The following is an 18,813-nucleotide window of genomic DNA, read 5'->3' on the forward strand; positions in this document are numbered from 1 at the left end:
AGAATGGCATGTCTTCATGTCTAGGGAAGTGTTCATGCCTTATATAGTCTTGGTCTTGTAGAGTTGCTTGCACATAGCTGGATCTAGCCAGGGGCTAAGGAAGCAGACCTTATGAGAGCTCATTAAAACAGTCTTCAAGTCTTAAGAGACAAATATGAATGTACTACAAAAAAAGCTCGTCATTAAAAATAATCAGAAGTAATGGAACAGTTCCCAGACTGAAAAAAACATTTATTAAAAACGGAAGTTGCAGCTGACTTGATGGCTACATGAAAAAGGGCAGATAATGACAGAGTTGAGGCAGAAGCTCAATAATTATATTCAAACAATCCACAAACACCTACAGAATGGTGACACAAATGAGCACACCGCACTCCTTTTCGTGTCACATTCACAAATTACACCTCAAAGGTCAATCGAGGAAACATTTCTCCTCTAATGAGAAGTTGCATTACATTTCTGAGCAAAGACGATTCGCTTTGCAGTAACACTTTTTTTTTAGTAACAATGACATTTTCACTGCTATAAATACCAAAGTAAATATATTCCTTTTTTTAAAATCCACAACCCATTTTTAGCTGCTTATAAAAGGTATTCAAACAAGATGGAGTGCTTCATCTTAATACTGATGACCTCTCTTGGCCTTTCTCCTCCACATTTTAGTTGAGTCTGCAGGGGCCTTCTCAAGTGAGCCATAAAGAGGGCTGAACGAGACAATTACCATTTTCAAGATTCCCCTTTAAATCTCTAACAAGACTTGATGTTCGTCTCAATTTGCATGAAATACCCTATGAATGAGTGGGCCGTTCCCACAATATTATGAAATGGTAATTATCCAGATAGAGAATATGAATGTACAATAGCTCATTACCAATCTGAAACAGAAGTCTGTCATACTGTACTGTACATGTGAAGTCCACCCCTTTAAAGTAACAGATAAAAGGTCAAGTAATTATATAAGCTTTAGTTCTCATTCTCACAGTAAATTACTTTGAAAAAGAAAATCTTCAAGTGCTCACTTTCAAAATGCAATTGTGAGGAATATGAAGAGAAACATATTTAATCAGCAAACTTTTTTTATGCCAGAATATCCATACAATGGGAATCTGGACATAAGAGGACAAAACAAAGAACTGCTATAATTCCCTGCAAGGAAAATAAAACCTGTGGTATTTGTTAATTGGGAGGCAGTAAAAGATCTTGTTCTGGTCGACTCCTACAGCTGGAAAAGGCATATGGTTAAATTGGTGACAGTGTGGCTATCTGAATTTGGTTGCACCAGCTGTTTAATAAATCCATTGTGAAATTTGAGTGTAAAGTCCTTCCTAAGTCCTCAGTAACTAATTGCTAGTTTCCAGTGTCTTTGCTGGTAAGGACTTCAAAATAGGTTGCTAGGAAACATCCATGGTGCTATTCAGTCAAACACAACCAATTATGTAAACAGGAACTCACTGTAGTGTCACACACTGTAGAATAACTTCCAAAAATGACAGTTTTAGGGGGAATATATCAAAAATATATAAATATATCAAACTTAAGTGCCAATCCCTTCTAAATGTAGGTATTTCTTTGTTTTATTCATATATGCATACATGGGTAGATATTTCAGAGTTAGAAGTGTTCATGCAATTAAGAATGAGTGGGGAATGTTAAATTACAATAAGCTAGCTAATATTATTACGTGATTATATTTAGAACAGTATTATTGTTTCATTAAGAAGTAGTTTGTTTGATGCAACCCGTTTTAATTTAGAGATGTATAAATCTCCACTTAGTAAACTTAGCCAGCTCCTGAGGGAAATAGCATGAACCTCTGCATGCATTATGTAACAGTAAAACTTGTTGCTAGGTGAAAAGAACTGCTTCATGTCTATTAAAGGAGACACACAGGGGTCTACAGCATCCTCCGGTCAACACAGGGGATTGACCATTGCAGCACACGACCACTGTGGTACACACAGAAACCACAGAGGCAACAACTAAAACATGATAGGTTGGATTGTTCAGATTAAACATAAACCACTGTAAATCTCAAGACCCAATGTCCCACTGCTCTCTTCTTCCTAAATGGAGCCCCTTATCTCACCAAGCTATGGTCCAATATAAATCTATGAGCAAAGCTCTTCAAATTTATTGGCCGAAAATATATTGATATCACCTTTCACTAACTGTTTATCCTTCCCTGAGAGTGCAGCAAAGCGAAAACAACTACACAGACCCTAAAAAAATTGCACTTGATTAATGCATTTTAGGATTTATGTTGTACTAGTTAAATACCCAGAGTCAGGCTGATTTAAGAGCTGCGAGTTCTGTTGTTGCATGATAAAAGTGGGGCTCAAACTTCATTGAATGCTTAGGCTAAAGGAGAAGAATGTTTACTGAGCCTGCTTATGATATTAACTATCAAGCAACATGTTAACCTTTCAGCAAATACTTCATCCCACTGTGGTAAATGCTACAAATGGCTCAGTATCTAATCACCTGCTTGTAAGGGTTTGCAAGTGTCTCTGTGTTTCAGTGCGTGTCTTACAAATGTCTTTTTTTGATGAAGTGATAGTGCAGAGGAGTGTATATTGTCTCCAGCTGTAATACGGTGTACAGGAATGTGTAGGAGCGAGGCCGTTTGTGTGAAAGTGTGTGTGAGAGAGAGAGAGCGAGAGAGAGACCTACAGACGGCCATACAGACAGAAAAAGACAAAGTGTGTTTCTTATGGCTAAACCACAGTTGAGATTCAGCCAAGGTCATCCTCTTACTTATGACATACATGGAGCCAGACTGAGTCTCTCACTTGGACGCTCTCCATCTGCTCCCACTGATAAGACTGGCTACTTCATGTGCAGCAGACACACACCATGGCTCTGTATTGTGCGGATACAGTGTGATTAAACCACATTAAGATTCCCTTGGATCACAATAAAGAAGGCCATTCCCACACATACAGGTAGTATGACTTCTTAACAAAAAAATCTGAAAGAGCTTAAACATTCAGATGTCTTGATACATATAGTAAATTACAAAAATACAGGAACATGACTACAGAAATCACATTTTTGATACTTGCAGGTGTTGGTGCATTTTTAAATATGTAATGATGTTATGTGGAAAAAATGGTCTATATATGAGCTGAAGCAGAGGAAGCACATTGCAGTCACACCTACTGCTCAGTGGAGATTTTTCAAAGCCATAAAGGTGGACAGGGATATTCTGTTAAATGGTTTATCCATGTCAGGCGGGAAACCCAATTGCAGGCTATCAAAGGAGCCTGAAACAGCTTAACCCAAAAAGGACCTTAACCAGACCAATGCCAGCAATGCCACATATTTTCCCTCGGTGTCTACTGAAGGTCATGGAAAATGGAAAAGTTAATAGGTGTAAGTGCACCTTGCTGACCAGAAAGACTGTTTTCCTTTCTCCCAATCGACAACCTCCTGCTAGCTAAAGCTTGCTTTAGAATTATTTATGAGAGAAAACAAAAAGATATCTTTCTGGCATATCAGGGAGGACACATTAAAGTTTGGCTTTTTCTGTAAGCCTCCTGTTTTTTTGAGTTCAGAGAACCATATGAATTTAATTCTTGAGGAAGGCAATAGCTCTAACAGAAAGAGAAATACAGGTCAGAATAAATACTTTATGGGGGAAACATTACTGTTTAAAGAGATTAGATAGGCGCCGTGTTGGTGCCAGTCTTAAACAAATGCATGATGATGGCAATAGACTGAACACTCAAAGAAAGTGGCAATAAAATAATGAAGTACCGTATTTGCTGTACTGGGAGGATGGTTTGTTTTTGTTGCATGCAACACTGCAATTAAAATGAACTGACAGAGCTTTGTACGCAGATCACAGTCAGCTGTCTCTATATGACTTTCAGCTTGCAAAGCAAACAAACTGTGTATTTATGCAACATGCTGAACAGAAAAGAGGTTCCTTGATCAGGAAAAAAAAACAAAATACCACAGAATCTTTGACAGCAACCTGGCTACAGGCACAATGTTTTCTTCGTTAACATTTCATGTTGTTACAATTACAAAATGTTTTAGTCATCTGCTAAAACAGTGCTGTTTCCACACAGTGGTCACACAGAGCCGTATTCAAAACTTGAAACAAATGGCCATACTCCAGGCAAGCTTCTGTAACGTCTAGAGGTTCACGGACTGATCACCATAACTACAGCTGATGATCTCAACATGCGATACTTCCTGTTAAATGAGCCTTAGCCCATGGAGGTGGACCAATTGGCAGGAAATTAGACCAAATTGATTGGGAAACAGATGGAAGAGAAGCAGCCACTATAAAAGCCCAGGAGGCTGTGAAGGAAGGAAAGAGATGAGGGATGAAGACGAGACGAGGAGAGATAGCATGAAATAAAGGCCAGATTAAAAGGAACTATGGAAGGAACACAATAAAGCAATTTTCTCTTTACATCATTTAACCTAAAACTGAAAAAGCACAACCATAGTGACATTCGTACCTCAGTCAATAACACATTTGAGCAAAACTCAATTTTATTGCATCCGCTCCACGAAGTTAAAAACATTTAAACTGATCTGTAACACCGTTATTTGCTATTCTTATATAATCTTTCCAAGGAACAAGATGAGAGAAAAACAGAGGGGCCTTGAAAATTCGCCAAAAGCACAGCATTCTCGTCCTCTCACAATGTTAAAAGTCATCTCTCTAAAGAGTACCGCACAGAGACAATAGCTCCACTGTCACACTGAGTTTTAAGACAGATACAAGATTCATTCAGTCTTTGTTTTCAGGCACATCACCACTGATGGCAGAGCAGGTCTTTGTGACCCCGGCAAAAAACTGCACGAGCGCTACAGTATGACAGTTGCCAAGATCTTTAAAGATAATCTGTGATCCAAAAGTAAACAAAAGGGCCGCCTTGCCACAAAAGGAACCTGCTATGAACTCCAACAACAACAACTAAATCTAAGTTATTACTATTTTCAGAAGCTGTTCATCCTCATCATTAAAACAAACCCTTCAGTTATATATGTTTATGTACATGTCTGAAGGTCAAGAAATTAAGGATTTCAGTTCAAGTAAAACGTGTGTGACTGCACAGTGACACCATAGACAAACAAATTAAAGGTACACTGCTCTATGTAGCAATACTTTATATAAGCGTGTCCCTGTTTTGGTTGTTTTGTGTGTGTGCATGAAGACACACATGCATGGATTTGAGCATGTGAGTGACGCAATTCACATTTCTGCTGCCAATTTCATGGTCTCTGCTTATCAACAGTTGGTGACAGTAACATGCAAAGAAAAGTAGCAATGCGCAAACAAAAGCAAGGAAGTAGTAAACAATGCACAATTAAAATCTTCAAAAATCAGCTTCACAAATGTTTTATGACAAAGGAAATGAATTAAATGTGTTTGTTCTTCAAGCATACACACAACGTGTTTTAGTGTTAAACACTTAAATATAAACAAAATATTTTTTTTTGTTTACAAGTAAACACATGATGGCACCTTTAATTTTCTCTAGCCTTTCATCCAGGCCAGGTCTTTTAGCTGAGTTTCATATGATGGTTATGGTTTCGATAACAGTGACCCTGTGGTGCAAGTGATACAGACAATGAAAAGATAGATGATTGTGTGTGCAATAAACGGCTCTTGAGCCGCCCTGGAATACCTGCTGGGTTGATACAACATCTACACTCAGATAAAGAACCTTTTGTCATCTGCGTAAATGACTCATGACCATATTAATGAATCCCCCTGTGTTGAATTAAGACAAGCACCCACACACACACACAGATACGTTTCCCTGTGTTTATCTGGCTGACTTCATTCAGCTGAGGTCAGTGGATTACAATTTATCTTGTAGGGCCGGATATGAAAGCTTCATATAAATCTATACACTGTATGAGGGAACAGCAGCATACTCAATATACCCCCCACTTCACTTCCAGAGTAGAGAATTAGAAATATAGAAGATGTCAGGGTATAATATAGTTGGATCATTTTCTCTGTCCGAGTAAGAGTCACAGCTGTTATTACATGCTCTTAGAGGAATAAGGAATTACTCTCAGAGAGTCATATGAGAAATGATAAAAAGAAAAAATAGAACCTTGGTGAAATGGTCTCAGGAATGATCCAATGCATTGTGAGCTACCTCTAACATCAAATAAGTCTCTGCACTACAGGATACTTGCCATACTATGCCATTGCTGCATTGAGATGTGCCGTCTACCTCATGGCTGCAGCTATTAACAGCCTATTGATCCTCATGAAGTAGACAGTGTCAGATAATGACAGATCTGAGCCAAGCCACATCAAATTACAGTCACATGTATTCATATAAAGTGCTTTAAATAAACAGGTTGTTCGCAAAGTGCAAAGTGCATGAGTCATCAGAGGAATGATGAGACGTGAATGGGTTGAAGGTAGTTATCTGCCGGGAGTTTGAATTAAAAATCTGAGCATGGTCTCACCGTCATTAACCCTTCGGTGCTACACTGACCTTAGATGTTCATTTGATCTCATCGTGTTTTGGTGAGTGTGGAAATGGAACGGGGTGATGGTGCGGGGGCACCCCTTTGATGTTGTAATGCAAAATTTCTTTTATCTCTCGTGGAGCGTTTGAGACCAGGCCAGCTGTCCAAAAACTCAATTAGCGGTTCTCTGAATGCGAGCCGACAGCATAAGAGGAGGCGTGAGGCACGGAGGTGTGAACGACAGGGGGAGAAAGAAAAAAAAATGTAACTATTAGGACAAATGGGACCACAAACTGAGCAACACAAACAGAAAGAGCATATTTTGAACATGAGATCTGCTCTCTTTAAATGCAGGGGAAGAGTTGTGAAAGGGAAAAAAGGAGCAGCAATTGCATCAGCTCTGCGTCTGGTAGCAAGATGACCAGAGAACAACTAAATTCCTGTTTATAAGTTGCTCTGTATGTGTGATATCCAGCTGGTGTGCAAACAAGCTTTTTATTGAAGGTCACGTTAATGGTTAGTATTGTGTTTGATGGATAATTGAAGACAGCTTGTTTGACAAATGATGTGCATCCTTGCTGCACACAGTGAACTTCCTCAGCCCATTTAGCTTCCATCCAAGGCCTCATCACCACAAATACCACAAAGTAGCATAAAAGAATTCAGAATCCCAGAAGCTCAAAGCTCTTAATGCGTTCACTCAGCCAAAACCATGGTTGTTTTCTGCCCCTATGAGGGATATTGTACCTTAGAAAGAAGGCAGAGAGAGAAGGGGGAATGGGAAACAGTAGGAAGAAGGGATGACAGGAGGTGGAATATGTGCCTGCGTGCCTCTGCATCTGTGCACTGTGTATATGGACAGGACTGGCAGAACCCACTGCATATTTTCATGACTGTGAATGGATGCACTGCAGCTTAGGTGAGGATGGAGGAAACAGGAGGGGAGAAGAGAGGTGATGGAGAGGAAAAGAAGCAGAGGCATGGCTTTTTACATTAGGCCTTTCATCTCTCTCCTGCCATCGGTCATCAGAAATGGGAGAACAGCGACTCCCAAACATAGCACTTCGTTCCAGTTCCATTTAGCTCTGAACCAGTTGAGACATGACAGAATGAGAAAATAAAGAAGGCTATGTTACAAGGTCCCACAAGGAGCAAAAAGAATTATTCATGCACAAAGGAATTTAACTGCATTGTCTCGGCGCCAGTACCAATAAAGGAATATTCTTGGTTTTCAAATAAAGGTGGTCTTCAATCAGGCAGAAGTTATTTCTGACCTTCATCTCGCAAGACCACTAATAGTCATGAAATACTTCCTGTGGACTGACTCTGTAGTCCAAAAAAAAAAAAAAAAAGAAGCAAAAAAATCTAGGCAAAAGGTCGACACTAACAACTTCAGGAGAACAAACTTCATATGAAATCCAGCTCCCTTGGTTTCTTAAATCAGAGCCTACTGTATGTCTCACACAAACAAACACACTGATGAGGAGTCTTTTCTCACACATCAGTGAGACTCACTGGGTGATTTTTAATATGTTGTGGCCATAATTCGACATGCAGAATGCTGAGAAGTGTTTGTGTGTTCAAGGAATCGCTTCAGAGAGAAATCATACGTTTACGAGTGTTGCGAAAGCTTGCTTTTAGAAATCATGGGAACAACATCTTTGAGTCATTTGTTTGCCTTTTCACAAGTTATTTGTTCAGTTTGACCTTTAAATGCTGCAAAAACAGTAAGTCATAAACAATGAGGGACAGCTCCATCTTCACTGAGAGAACATACTGGAAAATGAGCAATAATGGAGGAGAGATCTGAGCTGTAGTGTGTGCAGCATTTTCAGAGAAAATGCCATATTTAAACCAATAAATAATTGCGCAGGGGGAAAAGCCTTCACAAAATAAGAAATTCATATTCATTTCAAAAATATTTAGAATTTTAAAACACATATCTGCTCTGCCACAGGAGCATTAACCAGAAATGAGCAATAACAGCAAGGTACAGGTACTCTTAACTTTTCTCCAAAAAGCCGGAGCGAACCTCAGTTATGACAGCTGAAGGGTTATTACCAATTAGACCGGCAATGTCTCTATGCCTGTGTGAGGGCAGAACAGCTGAGCCTCTGCCACAGGAGGTGACAGAGAGAGAGACAAGCAGCAGCAATCAACCAGTCTTATTGGAAAAATTTTCTCCTGGGGACCCCAGAAAGGAAGAAAACAGAAACCAGAAAAGCCCACAGAAATGAGACAAAGATTCAGAAACTGAGCCCTGCAGCTGTAGAAAATAAAATCAACGAATATGTTTTTAGAATACCAGACTTTCTGCCAACTTTTATTAAATAGAGCAGTCAGTTTCCCCCCCAAAAAAGCACATTTTCTCAGTTTAAAACATGTTGCCACAAAACATAAGTGACACTGACTTTAAAGATGCACTCAGTGGAGTTCACAGTTGAATGTAAAAGCATCAAAAAACAGCTGGAAGGACACTTGAGGGTATTTTTTGGGTACTTTAACAGAATTACAAAGTCTACCTTTCAATCACTGATTTATGTCTTTTGCAGCAGTTTCATTGTCCGGTGGGATGCCAACTACCTTATCTATGGGGCACAATTTATTATCCAGTGAAGAGATAATGATGTTGAGTTACATGCTAATGTCTCCACAATATCTACACTTTGATTTCAACTGAGCATTAATGAGATTTTGGGATAGTAATCCAGATTAATTAAAACACCCTACATCTTCCAAAAGAGACACTCTCGTTAAGTTCTTGCTGGTGCCTCCTCTATTTGATTAAAATTTATCTTCTGTAACATATAGCCAATTTTGGGTTTGAGAGGGTTCTTTATTGAAGAGAACAAAAACACATTAGCGCTCACAGCGATGCTCTATCAGCCACTGATAGAGAACAGAAAATCGTTTGTTGTTAAAAGTCTGATAATACCTGAAGCACAGATGAACAGGAGGTCAGGAAAAATGAGAGACAGCAAAATTACAAAAATGCAAAACTCAAAACAACATGCATTAGCAAGTGCGGCGTAATAGCCTTATTAGAAAACACCCATCCCCATCGACACATAAACGGATCCATAGTTTGCGGCTCGGAGTGAAACAAATATAGAAAGGCTCCTTCATTTCTTTGTTCCTTCTCTGGATCAAGAGTTAATTCTGCTCCGAGTGACTGTGGGCTGCAAGTGACAGCAGTGAATTAATGATTCATTATGCTCAGTGTAAGCAAATAGTGAGACGGTGATGGAGGAAAATGGATTTACACATATCCAATGCCAGCCAATACATACTTTCAGCAATTATAAAAATATTCTGATACCCACTTAAAGGAATTAAAAAGCAGCGCTGGATTGTAAAACCACGGGATTTTTTTTTTTAAACAAGAAAAAAAACACGCAGATGTGTTGTTCGTATCCCCAGAAATATTTAGAAACCTACTTCTTAAGAAATCTGAAACCAAAAACTCTGATGGTCATAATCATTCATTGTAAATGTGATATATTGCTCACTCAGCCTGGGGCTTTCTACTAAATTAATTTTCCATTTTCTTTTTATTCAGGCCAATCACTTGATTCCTCACTAGACAGCCTCCCCACATGTTCAGAGGTACAAAATGTAAAATTGTAAGAAAAAAAAAAAAAGTCAAAACTCTGTTGAGTTTGCGAGGTGTTTGATTTTTATCATGAGGACATCATGAAAATTTGATAAGCCATGTTGGGATTATTAATGCAGAGAAAACTGCGCAATTGCAGAACGTGTTGTACATGCATATTCCATTAAAGTGACACATCAGTGGATTTACAGATGATGTGCTTTGAGACAGTTTGTGTCTAACACATCAGATTGTTTATTCTGGTGCAGAACTCATGGCGTAGCTATAATACGAAACCTCTTTTGAGTTTCACACATGCAAGTCTACAAACCTCTTAATCTCCTGTGTCCACAGATCACCTCCGGGCTGTAAATTCAGCCGAGCATCACAGATTAAAGTCTTGCTTCTCTAGTTTCTATTTTAGGGGGAGTGTTGTGCGAGTTCACGAGCTTTATATCATCCCCTCCCCCTACCTTTTCCTATTCCGCCTTTCTTCTCTATCTTGTCACGACCCAAAGGAATATCATGTGTAAATTATTCAATTAAGTAGAATTGAAGTTTCAGTTTAACTTATGTCGAATGTCAGGACGCTGGGAGCTTGTAAGACTCCAGTGCATCACATGACTTGAAACTTTTTTTGTCCTATGAGATGTTGTTGATTTATTATAAAACTTAATACATGTGATGAGACATTTAAAATAACACATCAGCAGATACTACAATCTTTCAAACTCCAGTGACGTGAAGTTTAAAAGGGACAGTCTCGTTCAGACAGGACTTATGAGCAGGTTAAATATGGAGCCGCTGATGTCTAGAGGTCTTATGGATGTACAGCGAACCATCTGCATATGTCATTCTGATGGATGAGGCAGGAGCAGAGATCGAATGACCTCGCTGTTTAGACAAGCCTCGTGTTAGGTTGGGCTCCGTCCTGTCACTTCCACTGACTGATGGTCGCATTGAACAGGAACACGCCCGAACAATCACAACGACAAGGCTCCGATAATGGCAGTGAGGGATTTTGTCTGTTCCTGAAGGGGGTGGGTTTAAAAGCTAATCAATGTGAAATGTGCATGCATTTTGTAGTATATCAATCAACGAGAAAGTAGAAAGAAAGAGTGAATGTTATTAGTCTGTGTACCAGAGTGAATTTAAAAACTCTGGGAAAAATGAAACGATGCTCCAGCAGCTGTTAGTAAGTAAATTCAGTGCATATTAAGATACGAGGGAATTCTCTTTTAATTCCCCCACAGTCCTCAGAGTTATGTTATTATGAGGGAATTGATTTTCTCTCAGACAGCCGAACCCCCAAAGCCTGTAGAAGTCACAACAGAAGTAAATCAAATAAGGGAATGGGGGATTTATTAAAACACCCCCAATAAAATCTCCTAATAGGGACACACATCTATCTCACTAACAATATGACATAATTAAAACTTCTTTTCATACTTGTTCAATAGTTGCACTTTCTATCACTTGTGACAAACTGTTGCTACAAGAATGAAAACTCAGTCTTACAATGACAGAAAAATATTAATTATTTTCTTTGAGGTTTTAAATGATTGCCTCTCAAATGGCGGGGAAGTAATGATAACAAACTTACATAACTAAACTGAAATTGTTTATGCTTTGGCAAAAGTGATGTTTTCGAATTTGTTCTGTAAAACAAAGAAAAGGAACTGCAGCTCGAAGGAAAATATGTCTGCCTCGGATGCAACCATCTGCATCACGAATTGTCATTTAATTTCTTCATGGCTCTTTGAACCATTTCAGTAAAAAGAAAAAAATGATTTTCTATTCCAGCTCCTAGTCTTACACACCCAGCCAAAGATAACATTAAATGAATTTGTTTGGTTCTGGCATTTTGGGGAGCTACAGAACCTGCATTATTGTCTGCACACATGCTGGAAAATAATTTAGCACTACTTTGTGCAGCTGCGCCTGTAAGTATCTCCGCAGTCCGATCCAATTTTGTCAGAAAGTTTGAGAGGATGGTCAGACACATGGTAAACTAACAAACAGTATACTGCAGAACAAGTTTGACAGGTTTTTCTAGGGAGCGTTAAAGTATAACACTGCTTAAATCAGCAATTCCTGTCCGAGGTGCAGGGACGCACGCCATGCTGTACTTAAAGAATTATCTAATAAACAGCTGTATTTGAAGCATCTGTCCGGACAATTTGTTCCAATTAAATAATCTGATTAGAGCACAGTTTTGTTTTAGGCATTTCAAAAGATTTCTCATTTCATCCACCAATGGCTCTTTGATATAATCAGGAGGGAGACAAATATATTTTGGTTTAGACACCCGGCGCTTCAAAGACTGAAAAGAGTCAAAACATATGAGTGGAAGAATGGAGTCTGGAGCCTCTAGCACACATCAGTTTTCTTGCCTTGTTAATGTTACTGTTCGATGACGAAGCATTCCATACATCAGCCAAGGAGTCTCGATCCCAACTCCACTGAGCCACTAGCGATTTAACACCTTGGTTTGGCAGAAGTATAATTAACTTTCTCCACCTTAGCACAAGATAGTGCTTGGAAACTTACCATGGAATTAAGAAGGAACCCAAACACTGGATTGTGAACAATATAAATAACCTCTGTCACATCCTGATTATGATATATGAGAGCCAAGCGTTGTTCTCAAACTTGCTGCCAAAGCTGACATACAATAAAAGGGGTCATTACCAAACCAGGGAAATGACTCAGACTCCCTTTCATTTGCTCTCCAAAGAACCGTTCATCATTGTTAACTCATTATATCACCTTAGATTCTGATGTCTAATGTACAAATAATAAACAGTGGCTGCAATGAGGTCACAGGGTTATCCTGCTCCCCTGGTGGTTCTCAGCAGTTAAGGATTAAGCAGGATGTGACTGATGTAATGATAGCAGCTTAAGAAAAATGAAGCAGATGACTGCAAACTCTAACTGCCCATCCATGTCTCTGTTGAAAAAGAGATTTAATGAGATTAATTTAAAGAGCTTTAGTGAGACTAATCTGGATATTTAAAAAAAAGTGGTTAAATAAACATGAACAGCAAAGAGGATGAAGCAAAGAGGTGGCAGAGCCTGAGAGAAAACTTCAGGAGCTTATTCAGGGTCATCAATAACATGTAGCCTTTTCAGTGGAGTATCATCGCGAACCATATGTTAGTGCAGAGGAGCTTTAGCAATGTATCCTCCCAGTGCAAAGCATCCTGTAATGGCACTCCTGTATTTTTTGCCAGTGTTGGAAGATTTAATTATTTAAAGCCACTTTGTGCAGGGTTGTTTTGTGATTATTGCATCTTTCAAATTATTCTGATGGGATAAGTTTTTGTTTGTAGAAAATCCCAGTGAAAAGTGATGTTTCCAATCACCTCATCTCAGTAGCCCCATGGAGGACCCTGTCCTCGGTAGCAGCATGTGGTAATGTTTGCCACAGTGTCTAATTTGAAACTACCAAAGGTTTAACTTAAATACCTATATTTTTAATTACTTTCATATTTGCAAACTGAAGGATTGCACATATCATGACTGCCGCTGTATGTTGGCTGATGGTACAATATTTAAATCAACTAATTCATACTACAAGCAGCTGTTGCTGTCATTTTCGGAAAGAATTTAGCAAAATTAACTTTTTTGTCCACCAGTCAAATGGTTAGTGAATGTTCAAGTTTTACCAGCCACTCAATAGATTACCATTGTTTTTTGGCTGGTGGCTGGTGCTAATTTTGTGCCCTGTTAGTCATTAAAATAATCTAATTTGATGGGCATTTAAATGTGTACTAGATTAAACATTTAAGTGAAAGAGACAAAATACATAAAAGGTTTATGTGAATTTAGAGAGGTCTGTATGTACACCTTCCCCGAACGAAACCACAAACATTACCCACACTCTGCATTGCGCCTCCCAATTTATACGAACACAACATCAGCTGTGCGTCTTCATCCTCCACGGTTCAAGCGTGTTTGTTTGAAGCAGCAAAATTCCCAAACAAGCAAACTAAAATGGCGCCTGTCTTTGCTACTGCTCAAAAATAGAGCCCATGATGTCCTTTGTCTTGCCCATTTGCCACTTTCATTTGAAGAGATTTAAACTGAACTCTATGCCAGGAATCTAGTCTTGATAAATCAAGCTTATTTAACCACTTTATTTTCATGTTTACACCATATATTTAGCTGACTAACTATTGATGAATAATGAGCTATCTCAACTCCAGTGTGTTGCCTGCAATAAATATGTCCAGCCTGGGTTATGATTACATTTCAAAGAAACACAGAAGGTACCAAGCCAATATACAGTGTGCTTTTTTTTTTTTTTCAACCAACATAACCCTGCCAAAAACTTTTGTATGGAGACATGCCAGGCAATTCCATCTATCCTCTCTTGCTTCTAGCCTGCTCTTCATCCCAAAGACACCACTAAAGTTAATGTACTCTGGCTGTCTTGTCCTCCACCAAAATTTCCGCATTTCTGTAATACCAACTCTGTTGAGCTTGTGCTATGCTAATTTGAAAATGGATCAGAAGCTGCAAAAATACACCTTTTCCTTCACAAAGATGTTTGATAATGTTCTTGCCAAAATAGATATTGCTGATAAGGATGAACATAAAACAGATGACCAGTCCTACAAACCTGCCCCAGTGATTCATGTCATTGCACTTCTCCCACAGAGCTTTCATGTCATGCCAAGTTACACACATTCCTGCGATGAGCTCTAGATTATTATCACTTGGCTAAATGGAAGTAATCCCTGGGGAAGTCTTATAGGTTTACACCACTTCATCCACAAAACATGGAGGAGTGGAAAAATTCCAGCAAGAGATTTCTCATCACACTGATGTTAAAGTATTGATACCTCTAATTATAATTAAGTTCTTTACTTCAGCCTCCGGGGACTGGAAATCTTCACACTGCATACTGGTTCATGTTGCTGTGACTCAGAGAGTTTATTTTGATTTACATAAGCGAGACCGTCTTCAGACTCAGGCGTGAGTGCACCAGAGGACTAAGAATCATGGCAAATTATTCACAGTTGAGGAAATGTACATTTACCATTAAGTACATTTAAATACTGTACATAAGTGCAATTTTTAGTATTTTCATTTTATGTAACTTAATACTTACTGACAATATTAAATCTGACAGCTATGGTTACTAGTTACTTTTTACATTAAGACTTTACATAAAAAGTTATGATAAGCTTATAAAATATATTGCATTGGTAAGGATTAAACCTGTGGTTTCCAACCTTATTAGTTTGTGACCCTTTATAAAAAAGCTGCGTCTACTTGGAGCCACTTGTCACGTTTCAGATGTCTCCACGTTGTCAGCAGTTACACTGAAGAGTGATTTCCCCTTTGAGCTTCTCAGACGGTTTAATTTAAGTAATTGCTTATATCCATTATTGCACAACAAAAGCTAAGATTAGAGATTTTTTTTTTTTTTTGGAAAATTATAGAAATTTGTGCAGTGGAGCATCATCTTACGACCCCCCTGATGTATCTTGTGATTGGTGGGGGCACAACACCTATTGGGAAACACTAGACTAATCTACCCAGATAACCACATAGACTTCGGCTATCTACAACAGTAAAATGCAGTTTAGGCATTGATGCATCATTATTAACAATTCAAATTATGTCATATACAATCATGTATGCTGATGCTTAAAGTACATTTTGACCATAATACTTCTGTACATATCACATTATGAATGTGTGACTTTTAGTTGTAACTGAGTATTTTTACTCATTTTGAGTGTTTTTACTCCAACCATTGACTATTAATATGATCCTTAAATCACACCTTTTCACTTTTTAAAGGTGTATTTTACCAGTTAAAACAGTACTGAATGAATATTGCCTTGCATATAATATTATAGGCCATTGCATAAAAAGATTGGAAAGCTAATTGCTTTGGGTTAGATAGATAGATAGATTCTTTATTGTCATTGTATACTAATACACAACGAAATACAGTTTGGCAGCAATCCTCAAGGCAAACATTTTTTAATTTGGGTGATGGCCTATGAGGGTTTGTCTTACTCTACCATGTTGTGATCAGGCTGTTGTCTGCTTGTTACTATTACGAAACACTTCAAATCCCTATAGGAACATTGTACAGCTGTGTCCCTCATCTAATTCTGCCTCAGCTTTCAACCTGTCCAATAAGAGTACCCCACTGTGCAGTAAAACACTGACGATAAAGCACTGAACCAAGTACTTCTTTAGACATGCACTGACAAGATAACAAATTGGAATGAAATTATTTTCATACACTTTTGTTGCCTTAGACTCATGTAAATGTCAGCTGAGGATTTGGCCGGGGGGCTGGGGATATTGTTGGCACGGATTAATTTTCTTCTACAGAGTCACGTGCTGGTTTGAACTCCTTTAAAGAATGGAGCAAATAGACACTCTTCAACATCTGCTTCAGGGTGAAAACTATGAAATCGAAATTTCAAATAGAGCTGTTCGCTTGACTTTACTTTGAACATGTCACTTTTACTGACGTTCGGTGGGAAATTGGGCCGGTGACGACACTACCGCAGGCATAAAGTTACATGAGAGGCAACCTTCAAGCATCATTAAGAGAGCAGGTGGAACAAACAAACTTTGGCGAGGCAGATGACTCAGGTGAATGAGTATGATGAAAACCAGCTGTGTAAACGATTAACTAGTTCCCAACTGTAACATTAAAGTATCAATATTTGACCCCTCAAGCATGATTGCAGCATCTGCTCAAAATTTGATAGTACTGTAAAGGATAAACAGAGGACGGTGTCTTTCCAAAAGGCTTCAAAAAGAGATACTACAAGATTTTTAATGGGCCAGCCTTCACTCCGAGACGCATATAAAGAAGTATGCAAACACAAACATACATACACACATGAAGTAGATTTTTTTTTTTTTTTACATAAAACGTGTCGGATTTAACAATCCTGGTTACACTTTAAAACCATGGACAAATGCCAACAGTCACAAAATCAAATAAAAAGCTTTGTTGAGAGGTTCCCGTAAAATTGAAAGCACTAATGCCTCTGTAGCAGAGGAACAGCACAACACATCAGACACTAAGCTGGATACAGGTGTGGGATTTTGAACCACAGCACACTATATGTTATGCTTATGGTAATACTGCTGTTTTGCACAGTAGTTTTGCTAAAATCTTATCAAAAACACAGTTGGCAGCGACTCAGCGTAGAAATTAGCTCTAACAAGTTGGCACAGGGGCCCATTCGAAACTCCGAATCCCCTTGAAAAAGCACTCGCTCACCTTTTTAAACTGCATCCCACAAGCTTGGCATTGTGTAAAATCCTCAACAGTGTCCTTTACCTACATCCTGAGCTATGATCCTCTCAGCAGACATAATGGCCAGTCCATTCAGTCTCTCATGTGCCATATGCAACAAAACAAGAGCAAGGTAGTGCAGACACATTGCTGAATGTAGAGGCTACTGAATAATGATGCACAAAAAGCAGGAGGCTTTTTGCGAAGCCGACTCTATGTGATGAGTGTGGGTATACTGCCTATATTTCTGTCATTTGTCCCAACCCTGAGTTGAAAACGTATTGTCTTTCCCCAATGCATGGTCTTTTGTTTCCTCTATCTGTGAAATGAAGAAGGCAGAAAGCAGCAAAGAAGAATCACTTATGTTTGAAAGTTCTTCACCTCAAACCAATCTCTAACCTGATTTGTAGATGGAACTTTTTTTTTTTTTATTACAAAGCCAAAAAAAATGTGATTTAGTCAGGATATGCATTGAAGCTGAGTGCTTGACACACAATTTGACACGCTTGAGATGGGCTTGATGAGCTGTATTACAAGAGCGAGAGGAAGGCAGGCAGAAACAAACAACTGAAGAAAACAAAAAAAGGTGCAGCTGGCATTTTTCATTTGTAATGTGCCACTGCAAAATCCTAAAAGGAACGCCCTTATAAATTCTTTCTGACAGGAACCTAATCACACAGCAGCATCTAATCAAACTTTATGTTGGAGTGATTAGACATTAAACACTTTCAATTTAGTTTTGGAGGTCCTTGTTGTTGTGACATTAGCAGAGTATGATTAATCAGTCATCATCTCAGTCTGATAATGAAAAGGTACCTGCCTACTCACAGGAATATATGAGCCTGAGCAGTGATACAGTATGTACTCAGATTATATGCTTATTGGTACTAAACTGGCCTTTTTCTTTGAACATCCAACAGATGTTTGTATGTCTGTGCCAACATCTGCCACACAAGAAATCCTCATCATGTCTTTAATGAGCAAATGCTCATTTTATTGCCTGGCAGGTGTGACAGTGATCTACCCACTCATCTTTATGCACAACAGCATTGCTTTAACCCTACAGTGTCATTATTCAGTGCATACAGCATGTCACAGTATGTGGTATTCTTTAGGCTCCTTCAGTTTGAAAATTCAATACAATACCCCGCTGACAGACATTGTCGCACTGCATTCAGAACCCATAACTGCAAATTGCATCGTCTATAGTATTGCTTTAATGTTGAGAAATAGCTTCAGTGTGTGTGTCAGACAGTACGTTTGATGACTGGAAGCATTTCAGCTCATTGTGAGCATTTATCCCATTGTAAACTGTATAGTAGACAACATACCTTTTTGTTGAAATAGCAAAGGAAAATGAATGCTGCATTGTTAGGAAATGTAGAAAGTAAACATGCTCTTCTGCAATGTGAAAAAGATTAATCAATAACATTTTAATACTTCAACAAGTGACTTGACTTTTAATTTTTTTGTTGTATCTCTTTTT

General features: G+C 38.6%; 1 protein-coding gene across 3 annotated transcripts in view; it reads right to left on the bottom strand.

Moving 5' to 3' along the window:
• LOC122996888 (ryanodine receptor 2-like) overlaps positions 1 to 18,813 on the bottom strand; it is a 188,954-nt gene that overhangs the window by 60,964 nt on the left and 109,177 nt on the right. The gene's annotated exons all lie outside the window — the stretch shown is intronic.

Source organism: Thunnus albacares, chromosome 14 (genome assembly GCF_914725855.1).
Source record: "Thunnus albacares chromosome 14, fThuAlb1.1, whole genome shotgun sequence".
NCBI lineage: Eukaryota > Metazoa > Chordata > Actinopteri > Scombriformes > Scombridae > Thunnus > Thunnus albacares.